This window comes from Onychomys torridus, chromosome 17, assembly GCF_903995425.1.
Source record: "Onychomys torridus chromosome 17, mOncTor1.1, whole genome shotgun sequence".
Classification (NCBI taxonomy): Eukaryota; Metazoa; Chordata; class Mammalia; order Rodentia; family Cricetidae; genus Onychomys; species Onychomys torridus.
Window position 1 is genome coordinate 2,873,221 of NC_050459.1, and position 15,164 is coordinate 2,888,384.

The 15,164-nt window shown below is 35.3% G+C and overlaps 1 pseudogene; it reads left to right on the forward strand.

Annotated features, from left to right (window-relative positions):
* Positions 1 to 868: 868 nt before the first annotated feature.
* LOC118569243 lies at positions 869 to 967 on the forward strand (annotated as a pseudogene).
* The last annotated feature ends 14,197 nt before the right edge of the window (positions 968 to 15,164 follow it).

Here is a 15,164-nt window from a genome sequence, read left to right on the forward strand (position 1 = left end):
TTCTCCATGTTGAGCTATTTTCTGGCTTGAACCTGTTCAGTTTCTGTGATATGTATATCAGTCCTGTTGTATCTGGAATATCCTGTTTCCATGGAGTCATCCATCTCTCCTGGCTCTTTTAATCTTTCTGCCTCCTCTTCCACATAGATATTGAGCCTTAAGGGAAAGGTTTTGATGAAAACATACAATTTGTGGCTTAGTGCACCAATGTCTCTTGTTCTCTGAACACTGTCCACCTGTGCATCTCTGTCAATTACCATCTATTAAAGAGAGAGTCTTATGGTATTTGAGTGATGCACTGTGATATCAATATATTATTAGAAGCCATTTCATTGCTATGCTCTTTTAGCAGCATAATATTAGTATATTTTCTCTAGGGCCCATGACCTATCTATTTGAAAGTTATTGGCCACATTAACAGTGTCAGGTATGATTTCCATCTCATAGTGTGGGTCTTAAATCCAATTTTAACAGTACTTGGTTACTCCCACAATATTTATGCCGCTATTATAGTACTAGTTTGCCTTGTAGGTACATCTATGTTGTATGTAACAGGCTTTGCAGCTGGATCAGATTGATTACTACTTTTCTTCTCTCCATAGTTCCTTCCAGCACAAGGGATGCCGGTTAGCATGGGTGAATCTATCTGGGAACCAGTTTGATTTCTCCATGTTCAATGAAGCAAATAAGTGGTGTTCTCAACACTAGGGCTTTATCATCAGGTAGTGGAAGGTAACCAATTGTCTTGGCAATATTCTGTAATTTTGGAGGGTATTGTGGGATCCTTTAGGCCAACGACTCGAGAAGATATAAACCATTCTGGGCAATGGAAATTTTACTTTTGACATAATATACTTATTTGGTGTGCTTGCTTTGGCAGTAAATATACTAAAATTGGAATGATACAGAGATTAGCATGGCCCTGTGCATGGATGGTACACAAATTCATGAAGTGTTTAATATTTGAAAAATAAAAGATATCAATTTGGGACATTTCTTCCCTCAGTATTAAATTCCTTTTATATATATATACCAGAAGTTCTCAACTGGTGGATCATGGCCCCATGGGTGGGGGTCAAATGAGCCTTCCACCTGGGTCTCATGTTAAATATCATGAATATAAGACATTTATATTATGATTCATAATAATAGCAAAATTAAAATTATGAAATAGCAATGAAAATAATTTTATGGTTGGGAGTCACCATAACATGAAGAATTGTATTAAAGGGTCTCAGCATTAGGAAAGTTGAGAAACACTAGTGTATAAAATTTAAGAAGCTTCTACTATTTAGAAAGCTTTCCACACAGCTTTGACAAAGGCTTCTAGTGTTAATTATCCCACACTGTATTGCCTTCATTTTCCTGTCCTCACAGCTGCCTCCACATTTAATCTCCTTAGTTTCTCCTTTATCTCTCCTTCTCTCTCTCTCTCTCTCTCTCTCTCTCTCTCTCTCTTTCTCTCTCTCTCTCTCTCTCTCTCTGTGTGTGTGTGTGTGTGTGTGTTGGTTTTTCAAGACAGGGTTTCTCTGTAGCTTTGGAGCCTTTCCTGGATTAGCTCTGTAGACCAGGCTGGCCTCGAACTCACAGAGATCCACCTGCCTCTGCTTCCTGAGTGCTGGGGTTATAAACATGTGCCACCACTGCCTGGCTCCTTTATCTCTTTTATAACACTATATTGTATTACTCTTTCCTTGGAACATTCACCATACATCCTGGTCCCTTGTTAATTACCTAACTTCTATGGTTATTTGGACTGAAACACATATATAGAGATAGCTTAAAAACTGACATCCACATATAAGAAAAAGGCATGTAATAATCACCTTTTTCTATCTGAGTTACATCACTCAGGATTATTCATTCTAGCACTTCTCTGCTCACTTGTAAATTTCATAATTTCTTAATGGTGGATTGCACTCCACTGTGAAAATGTATCATCTTTTCACTATACATTCATCTGATGATGGGCACCTAGGCTGTTTCTAATTTTTGGCTATTATGGTTATATGGATGAACCAGTAGTATCTATGGAGTAAAATATAGAGTCCTTTAGTTACCTAAGAGTGGTATAGTTAGGCCTTAAGGTAGACCATCTTTAAGCTTCCTGAGGCATCTCCACACTGATTCCCATAGTGGCAATACCAAATTTGCACTTCCTCCAACAACGACTAAGTGTTTCCTTTTTCCTTATTCTTTCTAGCACGTGCTGTTATTTGTTGAGTTCTGAATGAGATGAGAGGAAATCTCAATGTAGTTTTAATTTACATTATCTTTATGGCTAAGGATATTGACAAATTTTAAACTGTTTCATAGCCATTTGTGTTTCATTCTTTGAGAACTCTGTTTAGCTCTATATCTCATGTTTCTATTGGGTTATTTGTTTTCTTGATGTTCTGATGTTTTAGTTATTTTTCTATTCTAGATGCTAACCCTGTCTCTGGTGTATAATCAGTAAATATTCTTCCCTGTTCTGTAGACTGCTTCTCTGCTTGAATAATGGTGTCCTTTGCTATATAGAAGCTTTTAAACTTATGAGATCCCCTTCATTAACTGTTAGTCTAAATGCCTGCACCATTGACATTCTGTTCAGAAAATTCTTCTCTGTGCCAATTTTTTCAAGCCTACTGTCTACACTTTTTTATCAGATTTCAGGTAGCTGGCCTTATGCTGAGGCCCCTGATGCATTTGGAACTTAGTTTTGTGCAGGGAGATAAATATGAGTCTATTTGCATTCTTCTATATGCAGCCATTTAGTTTGTTGAAGATTCTGTCTTTTCTCCAGTGTGTATTTCTGTCTTCTTTGTCAAGCTTCAGGTATCTATAGGCATATTGGATTGTGTCTGGCTTCTCAACTCTGTTCTATTGACCAAGGTTTCTGTTTCTATGAGCATACCAAGCTATTTTTATTAGTGGAGATCTGTGATACAAGTTGAAATCTGGGATGCTGACACCTCCAGTGGTTCTTTAATTTCATTATTCAGGATGCTTTTTAGCTATTTTGTTTTTCTTTTCTTATCTCCTCTTTCTTTCCTTCTTTTTCTCTCTTCTATTCTTTTCGTGTGTGTGTGTGTGTGTGTGTGTGTGTGTGTGTGTGTGTATGCTTACACAAGAAATTGAATATTATTTTTTCATTTCTGTAGAGAATTGCCATAAAATTTCAATTGAGATTACATTGAATCTGTAGATTGCCTTTGGTAATATGGCCATTAGTCACAATAATAATCCTACCAATCCATGAGAATGTGGGATCTTCCCATATTCTGGCATATTTTTCAATTTCAATTTCTTTCTTCAACATCTTAAAAGCTTTTACCATACAAGACTTTCACTTGTGTAGCTAGTTATCCCAAGATTTTTTAAAGTTATTTTGAAAGGCACAGTTTTTCTGATTTCTTTCTTTGTATATTTATCAGTTTTATATTGGAAGATTACTGATTTTATGTGCTAATTTTTTCCTACTACATTACTGGAAATAATTAGCAGTTGTAGAAATTTCCTAATGGACTCTTTAGGTTCATTTGTGAACAAAATAATATCACCTCAAATTAAGATACTTGGACTTCCTTTTTCCTACTTGTATCCCTTTGATCTCCTTAAATTGTCTTATTGATGTAAGACATAAGTACTGTATTAAATAGGCATGGCAAGTGAACATTCTTTTATTATTTCTGATTTTAGTGTAAATGAGTTGAGTTTCTTTTTATTTAAGATGATGTTAGCTGCGGTGCTGTAAATTCCATTTACTATCTTAAGACATGTCTCTTGTATCTCTAGTCTCTGGTTGATAGCTGTTCTGGGGTTGGCAGGAATTACAAAGGGATGAACATGGGCTTAAAAGAAAGGTAAAAGACATGACAGGAAAGAATTAACTGGGACAGTATGGAGGACAAAGTTCACCCACCTAAGTCCCAGCCTAGTGTGGTGCTGTGGATCACTGGTAGAGAACAGTTCTTTCAGTCAGTGGAAGATAACGGAAAGGAGATGGATTATAAGAAAAGGCTCAGAGCTTCAGAGGGAAGAATTAGGGGCATCCCAAGTCTGCTCCAAGAGTTCCTCATAGATGGAGGATGGCTACAACATGGAATATTAAGAACAAACTTTTTGGTGAAACTTTCTGATACAAATGTGTTGTAAGAAATGCTATGATCAAATGTGGAAGTGCTACTTTTGAGCAAATACAGACATTCCTTCTATAAGTAAAATTCATGCTGGGCGGTGGTGGCACATGCCTTTAATCCCAGCACTCAGGAGGTAGAGGCAGGTGGATCTCTGGGAGTTCGAGGCCAGCCTGGGATGCAGAGTGAGTTCCAGGAAAGGTGCAAAGCTACACAGAGAAACCTTGTCTCAAAAAACCAAAAAAAAAAAAAAAAAAAAAAAAAAAATCAAATATGGGATTGTAAAAGAACAATTGTCAGGGTTTGAGAAAGAACATGTGTGTGCCAACATACATTCATATGTATTAGAAAGAAACAAATGTAACTTGCTAATTTCACCTTCTAGAAAACATGAAGTGCCAATAAAGCTACTAGATTGTATCTTATGCATAGCATTATGATCATGTTTGTGTTAAAGTCTAACTTCAGAAAATGTCACAAGGAAGCAATGTTTTCTATCTTAGACAGCAAGTGGCCTTCCAGCCAGAGCAGGGCATACAGGGTAGCCCATCAGCCTGTCATGCTGGCACTCCTGCTGTGTCAGCTTCTGTCATCCTAGAAACACAGTGCCAAGAGCCACTTGTATTGATGCCAGTACGGTCTCCGGAGTTGTGGGTCAGAGAGCACATCCTGTTTATTCATGTGCCAGCATGAGGAATCCTCAATATTAATGTTCCAAAGATTGGGCTAAGAGTACAGTGGCTCCATGGCCACCAAGAAAGTTAGACGGAGAGACAACATGATGCACATAGCAGCCTTTCTAGAACTACCCATTTATGATAATTATCCTTTTGTGGGGATAAGGATCCAGTGCACCAAGCAACACAGGTCACAAGTTGCATGATGTAGCTACAGGAATCATCTTGTTCATGTAGTTGGTATCTGTCATTCTAGTTCTAAAGACAGAGAAATGAACTACAATTCAGTTGCTTTTTCACTATTTTGTTAAAATCAGTACGATACAGGTTTTTCGTTAATAATTTGCCCATACTGGGGATTATTTAAATCAACATACTACTTAAGCTCTACTTAATATTTTAGTAACAACAACTCTAATGATAATAAAGTAGTCTTGCCTAGTAAATTAAAAATAAAGAAATTACTCTGAAGAAAACAACAATCAGATCATCTGATCAGATTCTAGATGTGTCTGTGGAAGATGTGTACCATCAGTGGAAATGGCCTGTTAATGTTCACATGGTGCTTTTCTCAGTGAAACACTTCCATTCCGTTATAGTGAATCTTTGTAAATAAACAGATAACTGAGGGGCTTGAAGCATGGTTCGCTGGCTTAGAGCACTTGCTATTCTTGTAGAGACCCAAGAGTTCTGTTCTAAGCATGCACATTTGACAGCTTAGAACCACCTGTAACTCCAGCCCAAGAGGATCTAATGTCCTCTTTAGGCCTCTATGTGCACCAGATGGGTATGGTGCACATACGCACACCAAGAGACACATTTATTTTTATATAAGGTAAAACAAGCAAGTAAGTCTTAAAACAAAACAAAACAAAACAAAAAACCAAAACTATGAAAGAATCATAAAGCTCTGATTGCTGCAGTGTCAGTCCTTAGAAATGGGTAACTTCCCAGAGTTCACAGAGCATGTTGTCCTCACAGTGGTCATTTTCTGCCCACACAGAAATTTGATAGAAGTTGGTAAACATGAAAACAGGATCCACAGAAGAAGCAATCTGGCTGCAGCTTTGGTTCCAGCTTCTTTTGTTAGAGAAGTTGACACTGTGGCTCTACTTTTAATGAGACTTAGCTTCATAGAAAGAATTCTGCCCACCTTCCCCAGCCATCCCGGCCCCCTCCACTTAAGTCCTCCCAAACCTGTGCATTGTTACTGCCCAGTCATGCAAAGGTGCTACAGGAGTTTTGGTTTTATTTTAAGTGTTTGATCTTTTCAAAGCATTCACTTGCATGTTTCTTTCTATCTGAAAGAGTTCAGGAATCTTTTCCTAACATTTTCTAAGAGCAGTTCCATCCAAAACACAAGAGAGGCTTCAATGCTCTCTTCAGTCCCTACTTCCCACAGCCGTCTATTAAAACAGCTGTGCTATTCTAAAAGGTTATAGCATTGCATATTTATATCTGAAGCTCTTTTGAGAGCCTCTGAACCTGTAGAATGCCATTAATCCTTTCCTTGTAGATCATTAATATATGCTGAGTACTCACATTGTTAATGAATCAGCAAGAAGGCTAAATTACAAACCCTGAACACCAGAGAATCCACAGTGGCACATGTTATACACTTACCTGATTGCCTTTTTCGTGTTGATTACTGGAAAGTCAGTCATTTCCTGAGAGTTAATCAGAGGTTCCCATCTTAGTTCCAGTTAACCTGGTTTTCTTCCACTTATTTTCTGAGTTATATAAAATTATTATTACCATAAAATCTTTCAGATTTGATTACTTGCAAAGCTAACAAATCTATTTTTAATCAGATAATTATTTTCTATCTGAAAGGAGTTTTTAGCTATTTGTTGGTTAGCTATTTGTTTGTTAAAATGTTATTTCATCACTTAATAGTATTATATATTCACATATGAATCAGGTTATAATTCAATATATCTTTACACATAGCCCTCATTAAACACTCATATATGTAGAGTCTACAGAAGTCCCCCGCCCATCCATAGAAGCATTAATAGCATTGAGCTTTGTTTTCCAGTATCACACAGACCTCTGATTATTTGTCATTTTTCTTCTCTTTGGATTTAAGGTCATTTTAATATCTTTTTCCCACACCAACTTTTCTAGACATCTTTCTCGAGTCTCTAAACTCACTCTACAGCTACCTACTTCCTGCTCCATTTCTTCATTGTGATAAGACACATATAACATAAAATTTGTCATTAGAGCTATTCTCAATTCTATATTTGACAGTATTAAACACTCAGTCTCTCATCTAACTACTGGTGTTCTCTCATCAGCAATTCCTGACGTCTACTTTGAAGAAATGCCTGTTAGGATCCTTTTCCATTTGACAATTATTTGTTTTCTTTTCTAGTCTTTAGTTCTTTATGGCTTCTTAATAACAGTTCCTTCTCAAATTCAGGATTATGGCTGCTCACTTACTCTATAAATTATCTTTTACTCTGTAGATGATGTTTCTTGGTATACATTAAAACATTTTATGAAGTCTACATTCTATCTGATAGCTTTTGTCACTTGTACCATTTATATCATATGTGATTGTTGTTTGACATCTCTAAGAATGTGATTCTACCCTTAATAACACACACACACATACACACACACACACACACACACACACACACACACATTGATTCTGGCCACCCACTCTCATGCTATTCCATAAATCTTTTCATAGACCAACCATCAAAATCTGCAAGATCTCTCTCTCTCTCTCTCTCTCTCTCTCTCTCTCTCTCTCTCTCTCTCTCTCTCTTTCTGTGCCCACAGTATATGAGTGTAATATTAATGTCACTTTGTGCATTAGACTTTGTTTATGTGCTCCTTTCTGAATTCTTTAGTCGATTGGGTGGAACCCTGAAGGCCAGACATTCACTGATAATTTTATTTTTACCAGAACTAGCACAGTATGAAGTAAAAAATACATGGTCAAGAAACATCATATATATGCATACACATATACATATAAATTAACAATGTTCGTGACTTAAAAAGCATCTATATTGACAAGTACATTATGTGCACTTGACCTTATTTAAACAAATATTAATTTGCATAGTATATAAATACTGGTAAGATTGGGTACATTGATAATTAAATTATTCCTTTTTTGGATCACCCAGTGCTTACATAGTGGGGAAAGATGAAAAAAGTTCAGATGTAAAACCACATTCTCTTGTAATATAACAACTAAGAAATTGAAAAAGATTTTTTGAATGTAATTCAAATTCAAAGAACAAACAAAACAATGTCTAAGTTTTATGAAGGAACTTTAGAAAGGGAACACAGAAATGTAAAAATATAATTAGAAATAGAATTTCTATATTTTCAGTGTCATAAAGTGCCTTAGCTTTGTTATGTACTTGAAGTAACATGGAAATTAGAGCTAAGTCAGTTTTTATACCAATAGCAAAATCATCTTATATACAACACAATTTTCAAAATGGGAATCTTCAGGTGTTTAATAATATTGTTTAAAATGAAATAAAGAGAATTAACATAACACATGTTTATTAAATAAACTTAACTTTGATGTATTAGGCCAGATTTTATAGAAATAGAAAATTATCCAAGTAAAGGATAGCAGCATAAATTACATTTTATAACAATGAATGCTGTATCTCATTTATGGTTTCAATTAAACAACTTAGTACAAATAGAAATTAAAAAAAAAATTAAGCTGTCCTAAAAACAAACACTTGTATTATGTAAAGCCTTCACCAAGAGACAAAGAACCTTCTTTTCTTAAGAAGATACAGAACATGGGTGCTGGAGACATGGCTCAGCAGTTCAGAATGTGCACTGCTCTCACAGAGGACCTTAATTCACTTCCAAACACTCACTTTGGGCAGCTCACCAAAAGCCTGAATCTCTAACTGCAGGGAATGGACACCCTCTTCTATCCTCCAAAGACTCCTGGCATACATATGCACTTATCCACACAAAAATATGCACAATCAAAACCATAATTTTAAAATAAAACAAATCTTTAAAAAACAAGATGAAAAACTTTCAGAGACACAAGTAAAAGTAAGCTTTAGCTGGGCATTGGTGGCACACGCCTTTAATCCCAGCACTCGGAAGGCAGAGGCGGGTGGATCTCTGTGAGTCAGAGGCCAGCCTGATCTACAAAGCGAGTTCCAGGAAAGGTGCAAAGCTACACAGAGAAACCCTGTCTCGGAAAAAAAAAAAAGAAAAAAGAAAAAAAAGTAAGCTTTAATAATGAATTTGCTCACAATAATAAAGATCTATAACTGCATTTTTTATGAACTGCAAGAAAAATTAAAACAAGTATAAAGTATAAAATATATTTGTAATCATTCAAAATAAGAAAGGCCAGTTAGTGTGCATTTTACCTTGTGTACTATAGCATTCATATAAATTGATCTCCAGTTAGTGTGCAAATCAAAAAATATGGAAAACCTTACAATTTTGAGAGCATTTCTGAATTATGTAAGAGTAATTCTATACATGATTAATTTAAAAAATATTTCTTATACTACATCTGTATTATCTACCTATGTTTCTATAACCAGTGCATTCAGTTCATAAAAACAAATACAAGTGAATTGTAGGTATTGGACTTCATATTTTCTGAATTTTAAAGTTTCATTCAGAAAATAATAAAATATTTTAAAAGAATTTCTTTTTACACATGATTAATGAAATAAAAAGAGGCAGAGGCCATGAAATTTGGAAAGTGGAGTTAGGATATGCATGGAGGAGTTGGAGGGAGGAAAGTGAGAGAGGAAATTATACAATGATATTTTAATTAAAGAATAGTTGATGCAAACAAAATAAACACACAAAATATCAAAATGTGCATGATATGCACACCCAGCTCTCAGAGGGAAGCTTGTAGCAGTACACCCTCACATTAAAAAAAAGAAGGATGATATCAAGCTGGAAAACTTGTTCACAGAATAGGAAGTAAAGCACTAGAAACAGCATAGTGATTAAGAGAGAATATCAGAAACTATGTATCTGCTAAGGAGGTTAATAATATTAAAAATATGCAAGAATGCTCACATTTTAGGGGGCAGAAAATATGTAGCATGATCCTTAAACAGACAAGGCACCCCAAAAAGACATACAGATGCCTAACATATAACTGAAAGACGTGCTTGATAATGTTCATTCTTATAAAAATGAGAAATAAAACACAAGATAACTTTAGACCTGTGATAGTGACTATTGTAATAAGTAAATGACAACAAGTATCAGAGAGAATATAAATTACAAGGAGTATTTTCACAGTATTGGAGACAAGAGAGCCATTAAAGAGAACAAAATAGAGATTGCCAAAAGACTTTAAAATGGTATGACCACACAATCTGTCATCTCCCTTTTGGGTGAAGTCAAAGGAAATGAAGCTGCTCTTACCCAGGAGAGACTGCAGGCTGGTGTTTACTGCTGCAGTGTTCACAGTAACCAACACACAAATCAAGGCGTCATGGAAGCTGGACTGAATACATACACTTTAGGGACTACTTAGCCCTAAAAGTGAAAGAAACCCAGTCTCTTGTGAGCCTGTGAGCATTGTGCTAAGTGAAATAAACCACACTCAGGAAGACCTACATCATATTATTTCCCCTATAGATGGAACCTAAAGTCAAACTCATACAAATAAGGCATAGGATGACAGTTATCAGGAGGTTGAGGATCATGTCAGGGAAACTGGTTTAGATGCAAAGTTTTACTTAGTCTGCAGAAATAATTAGAAAACATATATTTGATAAGACAGTGATCATGTCTAATAAAATGTATTATACTCCTGAAAAAAACACAGAGTAATATTTAAATGTTTCATTAAAAAGTGTCTGAGTTAATGTGCCATTCATTAATGTATACACATCTCAAAACATCGTGATGTGTATATGGAAAATATGTACAAATTGTGTCAATTTAAATAAGTTAACATAGAAATACCTGAAAATTTTATACTGATGCACATTTTCTTCAAAGAGGTAAAATTAAGAAAGTGATGAAGTTATTAATAAAATACATGCATCAAAGCTTATTTTCTAACTTCATGACTATGCTGGGTTCTATTTAATATTTTTGTTAAAATGGAAGCATATGTGACAAAGCTTTTGGGTATAAAAAGGAGCTTTATATTTTGAAATTTGTATCTATTTTTGTTTCTGCTTAGGTGTCTTTTTTTTCCCCCTACTTTTGGGAACTTATACCCGTGTTTGAGTAGAGTTTGAGAGAGACACTTAAAGCTCTGCTGTATACAATTGAAATTGGCAAAAAACTATCATACATAATTAAAATACGTTGAGATCTTCTAAATTCCCATCCAAAGTGGCTTAGATAGCAGAGAGGAAAAGGAAATATATATTTTTAGGGATGAAAAATCATTTCATGTTTACCTTGTGTATCAGGGTTTAGAGTCTGGCTTATTATAGTAAAATAAAAATAAATCATCATAAGTACAAAATTCTTCTAGCAAAAAATTTAAAATGTAATATAGCTGATTTACTTTTAAGCGGATAGTGTATTTATAGAGGTTGATAAAAAACTTCCAGTTTGTCCAAACCAAAACTATATTTATGTTGATAATTTAAGATTCCCTACTCATAAATTATTTTTTATGAATTGTTGGTGCATAGTTGGTAAGCAATTTCAGAAAAAATGTACCATAGAAAAAGCATATTAAGCCATAAAATATTTTTTTCCTTTTATGATTGCTAGAAAAATAAATTAGGGAGAAAAGCAAATTTCTGAACTGTAATCAACTTATTGGGAGTCAAATTTCCAGAAGATTTGGTTGACAGTGCAACAATAAAAGCCCACTACATCACTGGCTAAAATTCTGGTAGCTGCTTTGAAGACAGAATTAAATATCAAAGTGATAGATGTATTTTGTAAAATGGTTTTCCAATTCTCCGTATCAGGCATATTTTCTTTAAATTGAAAAAAAAATCATTAGGAAGCTTTGAAGGTGTCAATTCTAATAAGAAAGCTTAATGAAATTAATTTCTGCAATGGTTAGTTAAAAAGAGGTGGAAATACCTTCATTTGTAGTTTAAATAAATTTATCTCTCTAAATGTCAATTAGCAGGCCCCTGTTGACTCTTGGTGAATCATTCTTTAATGAAATTATAAATGTCTCCGTGTAGCAACCCTTACCATCTTCCCAGGAGGCTGCCAAAGTGTCAGGAGATGGATATTGGAAACTGGCCATGGCCCACCTGAAGCAGTGGGGTTCTAATACCCATGGCAGCAGTGGACAGCTGCAGGTGGGACACACAGGGCATCTGGCTTCCACATCAGGAGCTGTGGACATCTGGAACAATGTCAAAGCCATAATTAACACACAGGCATCTTCTTCCACTATATTCTATAGCCTCTTAATTCCCAGAACAGAACACGTCACCATTCTCTTCTGAAGCCTAGTCTTCAATACTGAAAATAACGTTGAATTGAAGAACTTTTACTAGCCATCCTTCTTTAGCTTCATGCAAACTCAATAAAACTATTTAACTTTAAATAATTTCATATGGTTTGGTTAAAAATTTAAATTCTGAGAACATTTCAAACTTTTAAGAAAATGTGAAAAATAAACTAAAATAATTAACCTTGGATGTCTTAAGACAAAAGACCAAAAAGATAAACTAACATGATTCAATATCAACCTAATATAAATATGCTGTATTTTTAAAAGTGAAAGTATGAAAAAAATATTTTATAAGCTTGATTATCTCCTGATTTCTTTATCTCTCCCTCTGCATAGCTCTGGTTGGCCTGGGACTTTCTGTAGGCTAAGATGGCTTCACACTTGCAATCATTTTCCTGCCTCTGAGTGATGACATTACAGGTGTGTGCTGTGCATATTATATGCATATAAAGTGAGTAAAAGGACAGACCCAGGGCCAGCAAATGGGGAAGAGCAGAAAGAGAAAGACAGTAGAACATAAGCAAAATTCATAAAGCTAAGTCATGCCATTTACAGCCATAATTTATGAAGATGTTATGAGAGCAGAAACAATACTGTAGTTTGACAATGAATGACAGAGTAACTTTCAGTTTAGTAAGAACAGCAAAAGCAGACGTAAAATGGGGTGGGAGAGGAGTTCTGTGAAAGCACACAAGCAGACCATCAGCTTACCACCTTCCAGGAGAATGAGAGAATTCCCGGAACAGCTGGAGTCAAACAGCAGCACAAAGACAGAGGGCTTGGGGCTGGACCAGGTGACTCTGGAACCAGGAGGTGAGAATGTAGGGAAAAACTTGTCTTAATTAGAAACCAGACCCAAAAATCTTACATGAAAGTAAGGTGCTGTGGAGTGTAGAAAGCATTTTCCAGAAGAATTTTTTACATGCCAGTTAAATAAGCATCTTTATAATGAAATGCAGCTCTAGATGAGGCAAAATACACAAAGCATAAAAAGATATGTGCTTAAGTGGTAGAGGCTGACAGTTTAATTCATCTAAGTAATCAAAATGTTACATTTAAAGTAGATATAAGTGCAATAGAACCCAGAAAGTAAATGGACATCCTAGAGAAATAATAAGCAATGGGATACAATGGAAGACGGAAGACAGACATGGCCACTGAAAGTCTACCTACATGGCATAGGGTCAATTGAATATTAGTTAGAACACAGTCCTGTGGAGTAAATAAAACCATGAGGATTTCAAACTTATTATAGGTATCAGCATCTGTTCTCCATTTTAAAGGATATGATATCTTCTGGGAGCAAGCAATACTTAGAATTCCAGAATTCTGTTAATATTAATTATCTTCTTAAATTAATTTGAAATTTAAAATATTTAAGAATACTTAATTTTGTCACTATAAGATGTTTCTGTCAGTCATGCTCATCCTCTGTTCAGAGTCAATGCATAGTATGTCTCTACAATATCTCAACTGATAAGGCCAAGGTGTAAAGGCACATGCTATCTGGGACATCTTTCTTGTTTGTCTCCTCTAATGGTCTGATTTTTAAAACAATGTATATTATGTTGGTAATTCAATCCACTCTTTCCAAAAATACTTTTAGAAAACACAACAGTAGACAAATGAGTGAAATAAATAAGCAGAATTTAAAACAGCTTAATCATAAGTAGTGAGAGACATTGGGTATACTGTTAGTGAGGTTTAACCTCCCTAATAACACAACACCACCACAGAAACTTTCTGAAAGGTCAGAAGGTGATCATAAGTTCTCATTACTAAAATACCATTTAGGAAGAGTGGTGGTAACAATGGGTATGGAGATGACATCCTGTGGCAGCTGGGAGCAGAATGATACAGCTGTTGGAAACCCCAGGTCTAAATATGGGCTGAGTCATCCCCACTGAAAGAAAGGTTAAATGCAATCATAGAACTAATATTAGATGAGACTCACCCTTGCATTCTGCCTTTTAAAAAGTTGTCCATTTAAAGATTTTAATTATTTTTAATTTTGTGCATGTATGTGTGTGTGTGTGTGTGTGTGTGTGTGTGTGTGTGAGAGAGAGAGAGAGAGAGAGAGAGAGAGAGAGAGAGAGAGAGAGCACACATGCTCATGCTGTGTGTGGGTATGTGCTTATGAGTGCAGATGCCAATGGAATCCAAAAGAGGGCATCAGATACTTTGAGGTTGATGATTGTAAGCTACCAGACATGGGTACAGGGGACTGAATTCAAGTTCTCTAGAAAATCAGGAGATACTTTTACTCATGAAGCCATCTTTTCACAATATCTCCCCTTAAAACATATTGAATAAACAACATTCCACATTTGTAACTACTCACCACACAGACATTAGAATCAATATTTTATTTAAATTAATAAACAGGGAAACATTGTAATGATAGGTTAAAATGTGTATTCAGTGTCACAGTGATTACTAAATGCATGGCAAATATATGCATGGGGATATCAACTTGAAATGAAGATGCTACTATTTTAATTCTATTTCCTCAGAATATTCTATAATAAAGAGAGAACTTTTGTACATTTTGCAGTTATAAATTTTTTATTCATTGTTTCTGCTATTTTTCAAATTATTAACTGTGAACTCTATTGTTTTTTTTAGATAAAAATAGAAGTTATATCTAGAAGAGGACTAACATTTGATTATTTTGGCATATTATGTGGGTACTTACTTGGAGATGAAAAATTATGTCTGGAATATTCCCTTTCAGGTGCACTAAGATATTCTCTTATAATCTGTTTTTATTTAAACTTGTTTTAATTCATTTTACATACCAACCACAGAGCCCCCTCTCATTCCCCCTTCTGCTCCCCCCCCCCACCTACCGACTTACCTCCATACCCTCCTCTAAAGGGTAAGGCCTCCCATGGTGAGTAAGCGAAGACATCCTACATCTGGTTGAGGCAGGAACAAGGGTCC